This window comes from Cololabis saira, chromosome 12 (assembly GCF_033807715.1).
Source record: "Cololabis saira isolate AMF1-May2022 chromosome 12, fColSai1.1, whole genome shotgun sequence".
NCBI lineage: Eukaryota > Metazoa > Chordata > Actinopteri > Beloniformes > Belonidae > Cololabis > Cololabis saira.
The window spans coordinates 21,610,688-21,628,789 of NC_084598.1; positions in this window are offsets into that span (position 1 = coordinate 21,610,688).

Consider the following 18,102-nt stretch of genomic DNA (forward strand, 5'->3'; position numbering starts at 1 on the left):
ATTTTAAATCTGCACAGCCAACTGTGCTAATATTTGAAAGTTGGGCCCTCTAAGGTGAAAAAGTCTCAGGTGTATTTGTATGGATTCATATGGGCGCCTTTGTCACTGCAGAATATCAGGTTGAACGAGGCAAATTGATCTAGATCTCACCCCCACACCACCCCCACTCTCCTCTATGTACCCCTGTAGACCAACTAAGATGTGTGCGGAAGAGAGCAAAGCCTAAGGCTGTTATTCTCCCATTAATTTTTCCATTTGAAATCAAACCTCAGCGGGTGTGCATGAAGTAGGGGGGGTAGACCGGAGCGGGGCAAAACTTAACCAGGAGCGGGGACAAATGTTGATTGTAGCGGCATCAGTGTCCAACAGGGGAGGCAATTTCACCTTCACAGGAATCCTTCTTGTTTATCCTCCACTTTTTCTTGGTTCAGCGTTCCTGAATGGAAAACTGCCTAACACTAAGACTCGAGTTTGTTTTCTAGCTACGCAGACACGAGAACAGACTTATTCATGATAAGCTTTCCATTTAACTGTTACTCACATAATAATATACTCACATCAATGTAGTCAAGTAAGTTTTCTCACTTCATTTCTCTGTTTTCCACTGAAAAGCTGTATAAAACCTCCTGTTCATACGGTGCTCTTCGCATCTTTATATTCCTCAACACACATTCATCTGAGAGGACCTGTTAACCTGCATTCCTCCATCTTAGCTACCCACCCACACAAATGCCCACCTCCTCGACCTCACACTTCCTCTGCAAGTCCCCTTCAATTTCAATCACACCTCCCCTCCGTTCTTCCACCATCTTTCTTTGAAAAAAGCGCCAGCGCTTGCTAATCTGTCAATCACATTTTGTCCTGTTGTGGCGATGATGGGGTGGGGGAGTTGTGTGAAGGTGGGCCATACACCTCCAGCAGCTTGCAGCTCGGAGTGGCTCGATGATTAACCAGGCAGGTAGTGAGTCAAACTGCTGACAGCAAAAACACGCTGACAGCTGATTTGAAAGACAATGGTCTCGTTCTCTCTACTTAACTTGTCATGGCAGTCAAAGCACCTTCTCAATTAACTTGTGACGTATCTGGAGAGATGGAGGGAAGACACTGACAGCTTTAGCACAAACACAACACAACTTTTCATGTGTCTTACTGATGCTTTACCATAAAACAACAGTTGAATAATAGCCAAGTGATGGGGATATTTCTTTATATATGTGGCAGAACTGCAAACCTACAGTAACAACTGAAACTAAAACCAGCATCACCATGTTTCTCAGATTAATAGTCCAACACTTCCCAATTATTAACCACTCCTCTAAGGTGCCATTCATATTCAAAGCTGTTTACCTCCCTCCACTTCCTGTCTTTATAAGAGGGAATGGATGATGCAGGCAGATCTGTCAGTCAAGCTGCAACCCCCCCAAACCACCAGTGTCTGCTCATAGACACCCATCCATACACCTCCACCGACTGCGGTTCCTCCTCAGCTCAATGAGTAACTAACTTGTAGGTACTGAATCAAACTGCTGACAAGCGCATGCAGGGGAGTGGAGGGAAACAGGGTCTGTGTAGGTGGATGGACAGAAAGATGGAAACGGAGGGGAGGACAGAGATGACAATGGCATCATTTTATAGCCCACCTAGGAGACACAGCCTTTAACATTGCAAAGGGAGATGGGTCCCTCTGCTGTTCCTCCAACCCCCCCTCTTTCATTTCTCCTGACTCTCCAAGTGGCTTCCTTTGATGGGCCCTCCCTGTCCCTCATCGTGTCCTCTTAGACAGATGAGTGCTGTCAGTGCTGTCATCAGTGCCCAACTAAACATTAATGACTCTCTTGCCTGACAAGTGTTGGCGGGGCAGTGAAGGGGTGAAAGGGGGACATCTCTGGACAAAACCGGGGATGAAAAGGAAAAGTGATGGCTTTATCTGCCTGACGGCTTCTCTTTTGTCTCCCTGAACTTGCGTATACATATGTGTGGCATCAGCAGATTCTTGGCTTGACATGATGGTTTTATTGCCCTGTTTATTTTCCCCTCTGAGGAGATGGGCCTCTTTGTATTCCCATATGCCCAATGCCCCTCATCCTTCCTGCTGGCATTGCTGACATTCCTTCAAGTAATATTGCACATGTGTGTGTAGCTATCCTACCACATACTTGTGGGTTCAAGTATTCCTATGTTTCCTACATATCCACATGTGCTTTTTTGGGGGGAACTTTGACATTGGTAACTGTGATGGTGATGACAACAGGTCGTGGTTAAGAATCATCCCAGAGGAACAGGTAGTGAGGGGATGAAAGGAGAGAAGGATGGAGAGAGTAGAGAGGATGTCATCACATTCTGTCTTTAAATTTTAAGGCCAAAAGAAAAGTTATACAATGCCATTTCCAGAGTTTATTCAATTACCATCTAAATTTTGTTTCTCTTTTATTCTTCTTCTATGATTCTTCTACATTTTCCCTCAATAATTTCTGTCACTCTTTCCATCCTTTCACTCTCACAGCCATCACTCAGGCTGGTAGCTTCTTTTCCTCTCTTTCTTTTGAATTATTAACTCCTCAGCTTAGTGGAGTGAATGGCTACTGCTGAGTAGACACGGAACAGATCCAGCCTCTCATTGCCCACATTTTGGATGTTTAAAGGATTACTGTGCGTGTCCCATCAGCCCATACAGCCAGGGGTCTTCACTCTCACGCAGACATCCAAATGCATGCATTTACTAGCCATATACTCAAAGGTTTCCAACCAAATGTTTAAATATTTTATATGTTATTGGAACATGGATTTATTTTCTTTTTTTCCCCACATCTATCTTCAAATAATACTCCACAATAACATATAACAGATGAAAACATCTAGTTTACATTTTAGGTAGGCGTCCACAAATTACTTTCAATATCCTGACAGAACTGGCGTCAAGGTTATGGGCTTTTCTGGCTCATGCTTTTTTATCAGATTGTTGTCAGGGTTTTGTGATGGCCACTCCCAAAACATCACGTCCTTAAACCCCCACGTACAGGCTTCAACTTATTGGCTGATGTCTTGAAATGTTGTATGATTATGTCCCCTCCCTCCTTTTTGCCATCTGTTTTATGAAATGCAGCAGTTCCTTCCCCACAGAAGCAGCCTCACTGCATGATGCTATCGCCCCCCATGCTTTACGGTTGGGATGATGTTCTGAGGGTTTCAAAGTTTGCCATTTTTCATCGAGATATAACAAATTGTATTATGACCAAATAATTAAAATTTAGTCTTGCTGTACCAAAGGACACATCTTCAAAAATCCAGATTTTCTTCCTTTTGTGCAGCTGCAAACTGTAATTTGTTTATTTTTTTGTTTGTTTGTTTTCTTATGGCAGTTTTGGAGAAGTGGCTTTATCCTTGTTGTACATCTTTTCAACTCATGTGCTCTGAAGTACCTTGAAGTAGATACAGCAAGTCTCTTCCCCGCAGATTCAGTCAACATCTTTACAAGGACTTTTCTTGTTGTCCTGAGGTTCACCTGCACAATTCACTTCAAATTGCATTCATCTCATGAAGGCCATCTTCTCCCTGAGCAGTATGATGACTGCGTTCCCATGTTATACGTGACATTTGAACAAATCAAAATGGAACATTCAGACATCTGGAAATTGTACTTAAGACTGAACCAAAGTTACATAAGTCAGTTTTTGTTATAATGCATTGGTCAATATCTCATGATGTCGGTCAACGAGGCCCTTGTTTTCGAGGGTAGATACTAGTCTTCAGATATGCGGATGCCTTCATTTAACTTAAAAAAGGCTAACTGATGCCTATCAGAAACTTCTAATGCAAAAATAAAACATGATCACATGAAATTCTGTTACTATATACAGTCAACTGAATGTGTGTAAACTTGTGACTGAAGAAAGTAAATACAAAGTTATGTCTTTTTCTCAGTGGTATATAAACTTCTGGTTGCACCTGTAAGATAATGATAATCAGCAACATAATACCACAGTCAGACCAATAAAACATCGATCACTCTATTTGAGATCAAGAGTTTTCATATGGAACCTGGACTAATTTAGAGTATGTGGATGTACAATCATATAGATCATTCCTTCGGGACAATATTTACTAGATTTCTTGGGACTTAAGATCTTCTGTTCTGAAGAGGTTTACATTTGTATAAAATATAAGATATTTGGGGAAAATGTAGTGGAAGTCCTTAGCCATTGAATGTGGACCCAGCAAAGTGGTCTCTTGAGGCAGCTGAGAAAGGTTGTGGAGTGGCACGTTGCATTCTCGTGGAAAGGTGCACCAAGCTTGTTAGAAGCCTCACATATTTTAACCACATCCAAAGTATGCATAATTAAGAAAATACTAATAATTAAGAAAATAAATCAACAGCCCTGCTTTTTCTTTGTGGGAATATGAGTGCATGCTCATAAACAGAACAACGTATTAAGCCCCCTTTAATATGAATCTATAACAACAATAAGTGAACAACTTAACATGTTATGAAAACATTCAATATGCACAACTTTGAACCGATTACACCAATTATGAACACCTGAAGGTTGAACACGACATAAACAGACAAGCGCTAATGTCCTTTTGCCAGCATTCCTTCATTGTTGAGCTGCAGGCTTCCTGCAGAGCAGCCGCCCACTCACACTGCTAACTTCTCCCCAGGCTGCCTATATCTCTTCTGGGTTCCCACAGCAATGATTAACCTGGGTTCTGATCAATGCTTCTGCTGACTCTGATACATCACTGGAGCCTAGCAGCTGCCATGTAAAGGAAGCGTCAACTCTGCGTTGCTCCTGACACGGTGCATCCACTCCATCACATGCATCAAGGCATGCACACAGACACACAAAGGGGTGGTCAAAAAAAACAAAGATTCCATGCCCAACAATAAATGTAATAGAATTTTAAGAAAAAAGTTTACATTGGAGGATTATCCAGAATACTTTTCATTTTCTCTACCTTTTAAAATTACAAGTACTTTAAGTGAGAATCTGAGGGAGAATCTGAGTTGAACATGAGCCTGAGGACATTACATATTATTATCAGTTTTTGAAGAGATACCTACTGTGTAGTCTGAAAAGGTTTAAAAGGAAAGAGATAAATTAATAAAAAAACAGGAAAAAAAAAACAAAACCAAACAAGAAAATAAAAGGGATCCAGAGAGGGATTGTCACTCATCATCCGGTGGTCCTTTACTTTGACAGGAGGGGAAAACCCTGATTTCCTGAAGATGACAGGAAACACAATAGCAGAGTGTTCTGTCAGCACATCCTACTTACAGAGCAGGTTAATGATTCGGCAGCCACAGTTGAGCAGGAGAGAGGGATGAGCAGGGGAAAGAAAAAGAGGAGGGAACGGGCATTCAGCTACACTCAGGCCATCATTACAGCTGCATTAGAAATGATGGTGTGTTTTTGTCATTTTAATTGTCTTTAATCTGATCTCTTCCTACTTGGGCCGTTCGTTAATGAGGCAGAACAAAAACTGCATGTCACACATGTTTACCATGTATCCAGGCTATCAGTCATACAGCTAACATGTAAAGGGGGTTTTCTGGCTCAAATGGTTTCCCATCTCTGGGGGAAAGGTGGTGAAAAACAAGAACAGATACTGCAAAACCCAAATGATACATTATCCTGTGAAATCTGTCTTAAAACACTGGAACAATTGTATAAGTAAAACCCACAAAGATTTGCAAATTTGCAAAGACTGGTTGATTAAAAAACAAATGGAAAATTAAAGCTGCAAGCAGCGATGAACGGGCCCTCGCACCCTTGTGCACGTTCAGGCGTGCTGCAGTGGAATCGCTTGTATGACTTGCATGTAGATTCTTCAGGCCTGGACATTTAGCGGATGACACCACCCACAACTCTCTATATCAAACCATTCAACAGTTATGGCAGAAAGTAGGAATTATCAGATATTGACCAATCAGAAGAAGGGACGGGGCTTATTCATGCCAATGAAGGTCAAGTACTCAATACCGAGTCCGATGACACCACCCACGAGTCTTTATGTCAAACCATTCAAAAGTTATTGCAGAAAATAGGAACTATCAGATACCGACTAATCAGATGAAGGGGCAGGGCTTATTCATGCCAATGAAGGTCAAGTACTCAATACCGAGTCCGATGACACCACCCACGAGTCTTTATGTCAAACCATTCAAAAGTTATTGCAGAAAATAGGAACTATCACATATCGACCAATCAGAAGAAGGGGCGGGGCTTATTCATGCCAATGAAGGTCAAGTACTCAATACCGAGTCCGATGACACCACCCACGAGTCTTTATGTCAAACCATTCAAAAGTTATGACAGAAAGTAGGAACTATCAAATATGGACCAATGAAGGGGGGGACGCGCTTTTTGGCGTCTATCGTTGCCACGGTAACGCTTTTGACTGATAAAAGTAATGCCCATCGTCGCAGGATCGAAACGCACATTTTGATGTATAACACATCTGCACGTTACGGTTTGGGCCGCATTCACTGACGAAGGAATGGCATAAATTGTGCCAAAATGACACGATTAATTAAAAATGGCCGACTTCCTTTTCGGTTTCGGCCATGGCGACAAGAGACTTTTCTTTAAGTTGCGACATGATACAGGTGTGTACCGATTTTCGTGCATGTACGTCAAACCGTATTGTGGGGCTTGAGGCACAAAGTTTTCTAGGGGGCGCTGTTGAGCCATTAGGCCACGCCCATTAATGCAAACCATTAAATATCAAATTTTTCGCCAGGCCTGGCTTGCGTGCAAAATTTGGTGACATTTGCGGCACGTTTAGGGGGGCAAAAAGGCCCTCATTTTGTCAGAAAAATAAAAACGAGAAAAAAATAATAATTCCTACAGATACAATAGGGCAGGGGTGGCCAATCCTGGTCCTCGAGAGCCCTTATCCAGCATGTTTTAGATGTTTCCCTGCTTCCTCACACCTGATTCAAATTACTTATCATCATTAGCTTGTCATAAAGGTCTGGGCAGTTCTGTTGTTGAAACAGCTACTTTTATCACGGTATGCTGAAGCAGGGAAACATCTAAAACATGCTGGATAGGGGCTCTTGAGGACCAGGATTGGGCACCCCTGCAATAGGGCCTTCACTGTCAGTGCTCGGGCCCTAAAAAAGACCATTGATCCCTGAAGGAAAATTCAGGTGCAGGTTATCGGTTGCATGTGTAGAAAATTGGCTTTTTAATAAATGCAATTTTATGTTGGTTCAATAATCTACCAACACCCTTTCACAGAGAGATGAACCTTTCCTCATCTTTACTTCTGAAATGGTGCGTCATATTATTTATTAACCAGATGAAATTTCGGACTATTTGCCAAATAATTTAGTTAATCATGGAATGTAAAGGACCAGGGCAGATGACGAAAAAACTCCCCTTTAGGAGGGAAGACAACTTGAGCAGGACCAGGCTTACAAGGGAGCCGGAGGCCAGCTGGGCATTACTTTTCCAAAAAGAAATATCAACTCAGTAACAAGGCCAGCAAACAATTATGACTTCTTTTTTTTAAATGGCCAAGGAGAAGTTTACGTATTGTAAAATTGATCAGGTAACTGGTATATGAGAAAGTTAGAACATGACCAATCTTTTTTTTCTTTTTGTTTCATGAAATTACATCATTGGTTTAACAATCCACACTATCATAAAGGTCAAAGCAGGTGAAAAAATGTACATTGTACGAAAGGGTTTTTTATTTTTCCTTTGATGAAGACAGGAATGTGTCAAGTTGATAGAAACATTGAAGGGCATGAGAGATGGAGGGAATATATAAAAATCTGAGGTTAGAATCAAACCCAACCAGATCCAATGAGCTCTCAACCTGGAACCACAGTGTCCCCTCAATCTGTACCAGGGGGCAGGTTTTGTTATGCTAATATATATAAATGTTCCAAATGTAGACACATTTGTGACTAGTGATACCAGCCTGAATAAATTAGTTGGTTCCCTTAGAAAATAATGTGACCATCATGTCATGTCGACTATTCAACATCACAGGTGTCTTCAATCATGCAGTCAGTCTTCAAGGAGGGAATGTCGTCACTTTGTTGTTTGGTATCATCGTGTTCATCACTGAACATGGACCAGAGATCTAAATGATAGAAAAGCATGTTAGAAGTAAAAGCTATAAGACCATCTCCAAGCAGCCTCATGCTCCTGTGACTACAGTTCCAAATTTCATTCAGAAGTTTAGGCTGAAAAAGACTGTCGACAACCTCTTTGTTGGCTATTATTTGTGACCAAAGAACCCAGAACAACTTCGAAAGAGATTCAAGGTGAACTTAAAGGTAGAGTATAAGTGTCAGATCACACCATCCATCACTGTTTGAGCCAAAGTTGACTTAATGGAAGACGACTGAGGATGACTCCGCGTTGAAAGTAGATCATATAAAAGACGTGACTTTGTCATAATGCGTTTTGAAAAGCCACAAAGCTCCTGGGAGAATGTCCTTTGGAAAGATGAGACAAAACTGGAGCTTTTTGACAAGTCAATACGGTTCACAGATGCAAAAGTGAAGTATTCAAAGAATAGAAGACTGTAGCTACTGTGGAACATGGAGGAGACTCACTTGTGTTCTGGAGATGCTTTGCTGCTTCTGGTACAGGATTGAATTTGTGGAGTGTACAATGAAATCTCAAAACTATCAAGGAAATCTGCTGGCCAATGTCAGAAAGCTTGGTCTCAGTTGCAGGTCATTGCTATCTTTATTTTCTGTTTAATTTTGCATTTGATTGGAGTTGCAACTGCTGGTTTGCTTCCAGTTTTAAAAGACACCTTTAAACGGGCGCAATAATAGGAATAAAGACACATAACAAGCCATACTAAGCTTCAGGAAAGTCCGCATTCACAGACTCAGTTGAGTTATTAACCAACCGCTGCCTTACAATATTGCTGACTGGTGTGAGGAAACAGGACAAATCAAAGTTATCATGTAGAAGAACAAAGGCACCATTCACCGGGCTCATACAGCCTGTCCACTCCATCTTACCAACCCATTCATAGCAGCTACCCAGAGCAGGGCTTGGGACACTCCCATCCTCCCACTCCTCAGCTCCCTCATCCTACTCTGATTTTTTTTATCCCTCATCCTTTATCTTTGCACTTACTCTTCCAACTTTTCCACACTCATAATTCCTTTATGAGCACTATATTAAATAATTATTTATTTCTTCCTGAAAAACTCCCCCACAGGTCCCCCCTTGAGCACCTTCCCTTCCATCACCACTGTCTATCTGTCTTTCCATCCATCACCTGGTGGAGTAATCACATCCACATTTGATAAGGCTGGTTAGGTGAGTCATAAAAAGTTTATGCTTGTGATGTTGGAGTCTCATTTATTATCCCTGCTAATGTAGCAGTTGGGAATGGAAAGAGGGAGGGGGGCTCAGAAAGCATGCGAGTGGTTGAGGAAGCCACCACATTAAGGGATCATTACTCCTCTTTACTATTGGCTCTAGCCCTACCTTTCAGCGGTAGAAAAGTCCACTTCACGCTTTATGGCCTTGATGAAGGCAGCGCTTTCTGTATTTAAGTGTTCCACAGCCACTAAAAGTTCAAGAAGCTTATGGGACAGGAGGTAGTTACCATCCTCTGACCACAGGACTATCGGCTTTAGCCCATGACTTGTCCAGAGTCTCTCAACATCGTCATGCAATTACAATAAATGTAAACATGTGTTGAATTTTAACTGCCATTGGTTAGTGTTGTATGACAAAGTCCATCTTGAGTTAAAACACCAATTAGAATAACGGACAGAAGTCCTTAACAACATAATAGACTGCAACACAACACATATTAAATCAGTTGTAATGTTTGTGTTCATGTGTGTAATAGGAACTACTTGTTTATATATATATATATATATTTTTTTTTTTTTTTTTTTTTTTTTTTCTCATTCTGTGTTATCAAATCCCATGAAAATTCTAAAGTCAGCATTGAATTTGAACCTAAAAGAGTAATATTTGTGTATCCAGAGTCTGATATGACTTCTGCTCCGCATGCATCAACACATATGGGGTCAACATCGTCATGCAGCTGTAAATAATCATCATTTCACAGCTGAAAAAAAATTGAGCACAAAGTTTTAGTCCCAAAGGCCACATTGGCACTGCAGCCCTGACATAACCCCATTCTGATTTTTTACCTCCCACGTGGCACAAGTTGGACATGACCTCTGTGACCAGTGGACAAGTAAGGAGTTGAACCATAAAGCAAATGGGTTTGGATATACGTGGTTTCAGGTCCTGTTTTTGTGGGAAGATAAATCAGATCTGAGTTGGATATGTGTATTTGCATCTGCCGTTTATGTTCTATGAATGAGTTTATAGTAGATTACTTTCCAAGATTCAAATGATAGGCAAAAATAGTATATGATCTCATTAAAAAATTAAAATAAAAGAAAAAGATCATGATATGAGTGTGCAGATGGGGCGACCAGTGAATGTATGAGATTGTTGAGGTGTGAGGGGGGGGCTACCCAGAGGCATAGATAGTGATAGATTGGCCTGGGAGAGCTCTGATGCAGATCCACTCATCAAGATTGATGTTCTGCCATTCTGCTTTAAGTGCAATTAAATTGGCCCCTGTGTTAAAAAGCCCAGCTGATAACATGTCCGAGGCTGAGATTACATACATTTCCCTTGCGCTTTCCTCCACCTGCATTCCTGCCAGAGTCGCTCAGAGATTTGCTTTACATTCTCAGCCTCTGTTGGACAGAGACTTTAATCTGGAAAATCCTGGGCCGTTCATCAGTCCCTGATTTACAGCTGTGTCTTGTGTGTATGTGTTTTTTTGTTGTTTCTCTTTTTCCCCACTCAACTCTTAAAGTAGTTTTTAAATCAATGCCCCATGACAGTTTTTAATAACTTTCTGGTTATTGTCTTGCCGCAGAATTGATCACTGGTACATTAGTGCATGTTTAATGTGTAATAATGCACAGTGATTAGTGAGAGGAAGAAAGTTTAATGTCTTCATGAACAATTCTGACATAACTCATCTCTGGCTACAAGGTTGATGAGTTTATGTTTAAAAGCAGCAGTCTGAAGTGAGATCAAGGTCACAGAGACATGAATTGCCTCTTATTGGCTGCTTATAGTTCTGAACTGTGTATATAGTTTGTGTGCAAACAGTTTAACACAACATATACCCACACTTGTCCAGCAGCACCAACACTTGTTAATGTTCTCATTTTTCTGCTAAATGGAAATATTTGCCACAATTCAAATTGAATGTCGATCACCGTCCAATCCATCTCTCTTCCTGTCTCGTACTCCATTCTGCCACAGGCCTCGCCCACCTCTGTCAGTGTCAAGTTGTTAACCCCATGTCAACAGTGGCGCAGGGCGTATTTGGACCCGGTTGATGGATGGGTCTTGGTGGACTTGTCCCACGCAAACATATTCTCAGAGTCAGCTGAGAGAGGTGCAGCGCGTGTGTGTGTCAACCCCTCAACCCACACACACATGTCGCATTCGTGATCACGTCCCTGGACGCTGGATGAGTGGTTCGCCCCCTTGGTCACCTGCTGACACCCAGTGACTCCAGTTTAGACCCAGATGGGTGGAGCGCTGACCCCACTGTCACAAACAAGGAGGACTTTTTTTTTTCTTTTTCCTGCAAATGCTAAACTTGACCCATGTCCTCCGCATTATTACATTTTCCTTGCAAGGGCTTGAAATCCTGTGCCCTTAAGGAACCAGTAAAATTAACTCAACCAGCTTACCGCGGGGGAAACATGGGACAATTAAGGGGAGGATCATTACAAATTAGCATGATTCTTTTGTTATTGTTGTTGTCATTAACATCTTTCCCTTTGAATGCAGTGAGAATGTCTTCCTGTCGTGATATTTTGTGTTCAGACAAAATACAAAACCCAACTGCGAGTAGAACTCATTGGTAATAAATCTTGAGAATATGCGAACATTACATTTCTTTAGATGCTGTGAAATTGTACAAATAGCCCTCAAAAGTACTAAAATGGCATAATATGATTTATTTATTGTATATATTCTATCAGTTAATCAGCTGTCCCTACAAAAAACATCAATTTCACATCATTGTGGGCTGAATTATATACTTCTGTTTAAAACTGGAGAGGCTGTTTTCAACTTGAAAAAACAGCTGCCATATTACGACACCCTGCGCTACTGAACACATGGTCTGAGGCAGAGATGCAATGGGTACGTGACTGATCACTCGTCAATATCAGGGGTTCAACCAGCCCCATTAGTCATCTGCACCACATCCTGTCACTCCACACAGCTGCTTGCCGTCTCTCTCCTCCACCTCTCATTTTTCTCTTTCTGCCCAACTTTCTCTGTTCTTTTTATACTCCTCGCCAGCTTCTCTTTCTCAGGAATTCCTCTCATGGTTAATGGCGGGTGGGGGCGAAAATAGGCTGGGAATAAAGGAAGAGGGGAGCGCAGTGGCTCGTGTAGGCGGGTGAGTTAAGTTACATGCCATGTGTTGTCTGTTTGCCTTTTTGAATGGGGGTTGTCATAATGTGTTGCGTTGTCCATTCTGGCTCAGAGGGTCAGATTAACCAGCAGTCCCTATTTGCCGTAGTCCCTTCACAGGGCACAATGGCAGGGGCGATCCATCACTTCTGTCCCTGAGAGATTGCGGGTCAGTGGGGGTGGGGGCCACAGGGCTGTGCTTGACTCTTACTGGCTGATGGAGGATTGCGAAGAACAGGATGGGGCTGGTTAAACTTTAACCGGCTCTCTTCCTACACACTGAACACACCATTCTCTGCTGTGGGAGACCCCGATTCCTCCTCAACCCGAGATCCATGACCCACCGCCCACTGGGACCTCTCTTGCCCACTGATGGCCCCACGCCCAGCTGCGTCAATATGGTGACTATAGCATTAGAGCAAACTTTTTGCGATTGTGTGGGAAGAAAAGTGACTGAGGTTTTCCCTCCATCTGTACATGGAGTAAGTGGCTATATTAACCCAGCCCTCTGCACACGCCACAGAGTCCTCTAATATACTAACCATGACTTAATATACTAAACACCCTTGCCTCTTCGTCTCTAGTGCTGTCGAATCCACTGCTGGTACATTTTCATGGTGGATCAATAATAGCAGTCAGGGGTTAGTTCTGGGGACACCGTGGTTACGCCTTGAAAAATGATGGCCCGTCTTTTGATGGCCATTTAATACACAGTTGCACACTTTGATAGAATTTGGCAAAAGCTGCTCCCCAGTGAGTTAACAATGCGTACTGAAAGTCATATTTCCATGTCGGCCCATTCAATCTTATCCCGTTGTTCCGAGAAAATACTGCTGTGACAAATGGACGTGAGCCGGCTCCAGGTGGCTGAGGGTCACATCAGGTGCAGAGTTGGTTGGAGGTGTTATAACCCAATGTGTTCCTGTTCACTGGTCCAATCATCTTCATTGATTGAGGGAATGATTGAGAGACTTCCCAGTTTCTTTATGAAGGAGCTGAGGGCTAAAGTGGATAAAGTAAAACAGAAAATGACAAATACACACATAAAGGGCTGGTAATCTCGGTTGATATGCCTTTGCGGCACGTATATGGCAAACGACATTGCTATCCAATTATCCAATTATAAACAGGCATCACTTTGAATGAATACATTTAAATTTTAAAAGGTGTACACACACACACACGTACACACACACACACACACACACACACACACACACATATATATATGTATATATATATATATATATATATTTTTTTTTTTTTTTTTTTTTTTTTAATTTTTTGGATATAATAATTAATTATATTTGATTGATTTTAACTAAAAAGTCCCATTCAGTTGTCATACAGAATGCCCTTAAAACAGCAGTCTTGTGTGTGATCTTCAGGAACCTGCAGATGGGCAGCATTTTGTTAAAAGGAGAGCAATGGTCCTAGTCGCTCTGCTGTGCACACTATTTTTTTTTTTTCTTTTGAACTATTCTCCTGATAATGGCTTTGTGAGCATCACCATTTCTTAAATTAGTACCAAGTTTTACTAGTCAACCTATTTTGGATGGGCTTTATTAGTTTCCTTGTTACCAAAAGAAGCAATTCAGTTAAGTGAGTCCAGTGTTCTTTGCTCTCAAAGCGGCTCTCAAAATTCTCAAAGAGAATTTCACAAGGATCTGCGGTACAGTGGATTCAGGTTTAGACAAACGTCATTCATATTTTGCATTGTCTGTCTGCATTTACTTGCTCACTCCCTTCGTGCTGCTTGTACCCAGTGAAGGGAACAGCTGTTCTTTTCAGTGTACTCAGTCACAAGAAAAGACACATTCAAAAGATTTGTTCACTGAATTGTTCAGAAGTTGATCTGAGCTCTAAGTGCATATCAGACTCACTGAAGTGAAGCACGGCTGAACGGTTTAAGATTCATGCTCATGATTCTCAGCTTTCACCGGTGCTGCTACTTTGACAAACACAACAGAATCCTTTTAAACAGACATTGTAAAAGTTAACTCGTAGAATGTTGGAGAAGAACAGTGGTTTTAAATTATTTTAAAGTGTTTAACTGGTCCACAGTTTTAATACATTTACTGAATGGAGAACTGATCCTGAGGCAGCTGCAGCTCCTCAGATGAGACTTTTCACTTCCTTGCTGTATAAGCCAACCTATTTAATTTTTTTTACATTTGTGTTTGTGGCTTTGTTAGTGCAATCATCTTGAGTGAAGTCCAGTCTTCCAACTACACTACAGTTCCAACTACAATGGACACAGAAATGATCCACCAAAGTCAAAGTCAACAGAAATGACCATGTTCATTCTGTCTCATTCAGTTTGCTGCCTCGTTCATAGGTAATATAAACTGAAATGAGAAGTGAATAGCTTGGTTCTCACCACTACAAATTCCTTGTGTGTAAACTACTTGGCAATAAACTTCTTTCTGACTCTGATTCTGATTCTGTAAGTGTATCACTTCAGTTTGTTTCCCCAAGTGACTTTTTCATAATTTGCGACCCACAGACTGTGGATATCCCACTTGATTGACAAAAAGGGTGGTATGACCTTTCCACCAGGTCGAGGGGCAGCACATTGAGGTTATCACCCTGACAGTGGGAGCTGGGATGATTTTTCTACATGGGAATTTCAGCCAAGGGGTATTAGCATGTTTAAGCCTCAGACCGGCCAGGCTCAATTGTAGAAAAATGGTAATTTTATCCTGTTCAGGGTTATTGGGGTCTGTTGGAGTGTATCCCAGCTGTAATAGGGCCAGAATTAGGGTTCATCCCAGACAAGTCAGCCCTTCATCACAGGCCAATTTAGAGAGGAAAACATCCTCCTTAAATTTCAGTTTTAAATTGATGTTAATTTAGAAATGTATGTTTTCATGCACAGAAATGTGATACTGTATCAAGTACTTCAGCAATTTAATGACCAGGTTTATTTTGTCTGAGGAGAACACAAACCTTCATATCGATCGCCGACACGCAAAAACTCCTTTCTGCAAAATGATTAAGAACACTTTAACTGCAACTTCTTAATACCTAGTAGGTCTTGTTAACACAAAGTATAGTATTTTTTTCCAAAAACATTATAATATTTTTGGGGTATTGGTAGAAACTTGTTTGGAAAAACGATTTATTTTCTTCTCGCAGGACATTTTTCAGATAGGAGGTTTTCCATTTTGGCCATCGCTATGCAATTATTATTATACAAAACAAGTACATAACATTTTACTGGAGCCTTCCGTTAAGGGTCTGTGTATCACGTTCATGTGAGAGTGGGAGTCATGACAGTTTGACTTAATTAGATCTGATGAAGTGACTCGGCCCTCTCACACTTAATAATGCAGCAATTTCTGCCCATTTGAGATGGCGAGAGTGAGGAAGTGACATTCGTAAGGGGGAAAGTGGGGGCAAGACATTTTTAAAGTGGTCAAGTAAGGAGGAGATAGATGGTTTGAAGAAAAAGCATCACGGGCGAAAGGAAGGAGGTGTTCCTGGGGGGAGAAAGGAAGAGGTGAGAGGATCTGGGGAGCTGTCCATTTGTACAAATGTAAGAATCTGTCATGTGTCAGTTTGTATTTTCTTTGGTCCAGCCTTTAGCTGGTTTTGACAGCCAGGACTTTCTCTCCTTCATCCATGCTGCAAATGACATTACGGAAATTGTGTTTGTGGAGTCGCCTAGGCCAGGGACTCCTGGGAAACTGGCAGGATCATGGAGGTCAGGTAGACCGGGAGAAAGAGCAGGCCAGAACGTGTAAGACAGAGAGAGAAATCAAGATGGATTAAACATGAGGTAGTTCAAATTACCAAAACCTTCTAAAAATGAAAACGATTAGTAAACCAGGAGAACCAAAAGTTGTGGCAATCCTGTGGATATAAGCATTATGTAACATTATTTTTATTGTTTTAAGATGCACATGTACAGTGATGTCGTGATATATTTCTTGTTGACATCAAACACCAGCCCACCTGGACTGGGATAATCAGGGATTACTACTTCCTGCATATATACAGAGCTGTGTCTAGGATTTGCTACATCTTGTTTCTTAGGCCATGCTCAAACTCCTAAATATTTCAGCAATAGAAATGAACTGCTCTCTCAGGGGTGCAATCCTGTGCCTGATTGGCCGGGCCTGGCATTTATAGCCAGGGTGCGTCCCGGGTGTCCTGGGCCACACTAGGATCTCCACCATGCAAGTCTATACATCCCTAACTTCCACTAACAAGGACCAGGGGAGCAGCAGGACCAAAGCACCTCCATAAAATGCAATTACAAGTTGAAGGCAGGATTTTGTGCAGTTATAGATGTGTGATTTTCCCCTTTACAGCTCACAATCAATCTTTAATGAGCCATTGAATATTAACTGGATTTGTAGGAGCCAAGTGTCAACTCCCATGAGTGTAAGCTGGAGGCCCAAGGTTTAGAGGGTGATGAAGATGAAGGAAAGAGGGGGAGCGTTTGGAAGGTGGGGGTGGGAATGTTTTACGTGGGGTTTATATGCAAAAAGTGGATATAATCAATTAGAATTACAATCAATCACCAGGGGAAGGACAACCAGGGTAATTGTGGTCTTAGTACCCCCCTTGAAGCAACTACAGTAACTGCATAACAATGGAAGAAACAGTGATGCAAGAAGTAGGAGGACAAATTTTATGTTACCATACATCTGAGAGATTTTAGGTTTCTAATAAAGCTGTAGCATCAATGTTCAGCAGTATGAGATGGTGATTAATAACATTGACTCTACAACAGAGTCTCTTGTGTGAGACCTTAATCTAGTGAGGGTACAGCCCTGAACCGTAACCCCTGCCAGGCCATCTCTTTGTCACTGTGCTGCCTGCTACTGATTAATGGACATAGCTTAGTGATCAGAAGACTCGGACGTGGATGAGGTCCTGATCTCTCTGTGTCTGAAGGCAACAGATTGCTGTAACTGACTGAGACAGTTTAAGCCTTGATGCTGACCCCAATGAAGAGACCTCTGGGGTGGAGGAGCAGGCCAAGGGAACTGGGGATAATGGGGCCGCTATCTCACCTTTTAAAGGAAAACATGTTTATGGCTACTTAGAGGGAATTGATTTGATTGTGCCAGAAACACATGTGTGAACACCGTTGGCACTTTTATTGGCTATTTGTCTTTTAAGTCACAGCAAAAGAAATTTATGCCCATGTTGGGGTTAAGGAGAGTGGGTGTCGTGGCCGTATGTTTGTGTGTTTAAGAGAATAAATATTAACATGTGTGCGCACATACAAGCATTCGCAGACGTCTGTGCTTTACTTGAGAGCAGGTCATGATAAGCGATGGACTGGAGGTGCACTTTAACTGGATGTCCATCATTAGGTATCAGCTTTAACGACTAAACGCACAGAATGGAAGCAGTGGCAGAAATAAAACAACAAGATTTGTTGGGTCACATTAATTCTCTGAATTTATTTCAGGAGGCAGCTGTTTCTCCCGGCTCATGTTTTCATGCTTATGCACCTTAACTCTACTGAATGGCAAATGTTTGGCTCATGATGTCGCTGGACCAAAGAAAGAACATAGATGTTCAAGAATTTTGAGACCCCGAGTCATGACAACATGTGAGGCATCAAGGGGTTATGAATCTTTATTTATGATTGAGCAGTTAATTTCTGCACTTGCAGGCATTC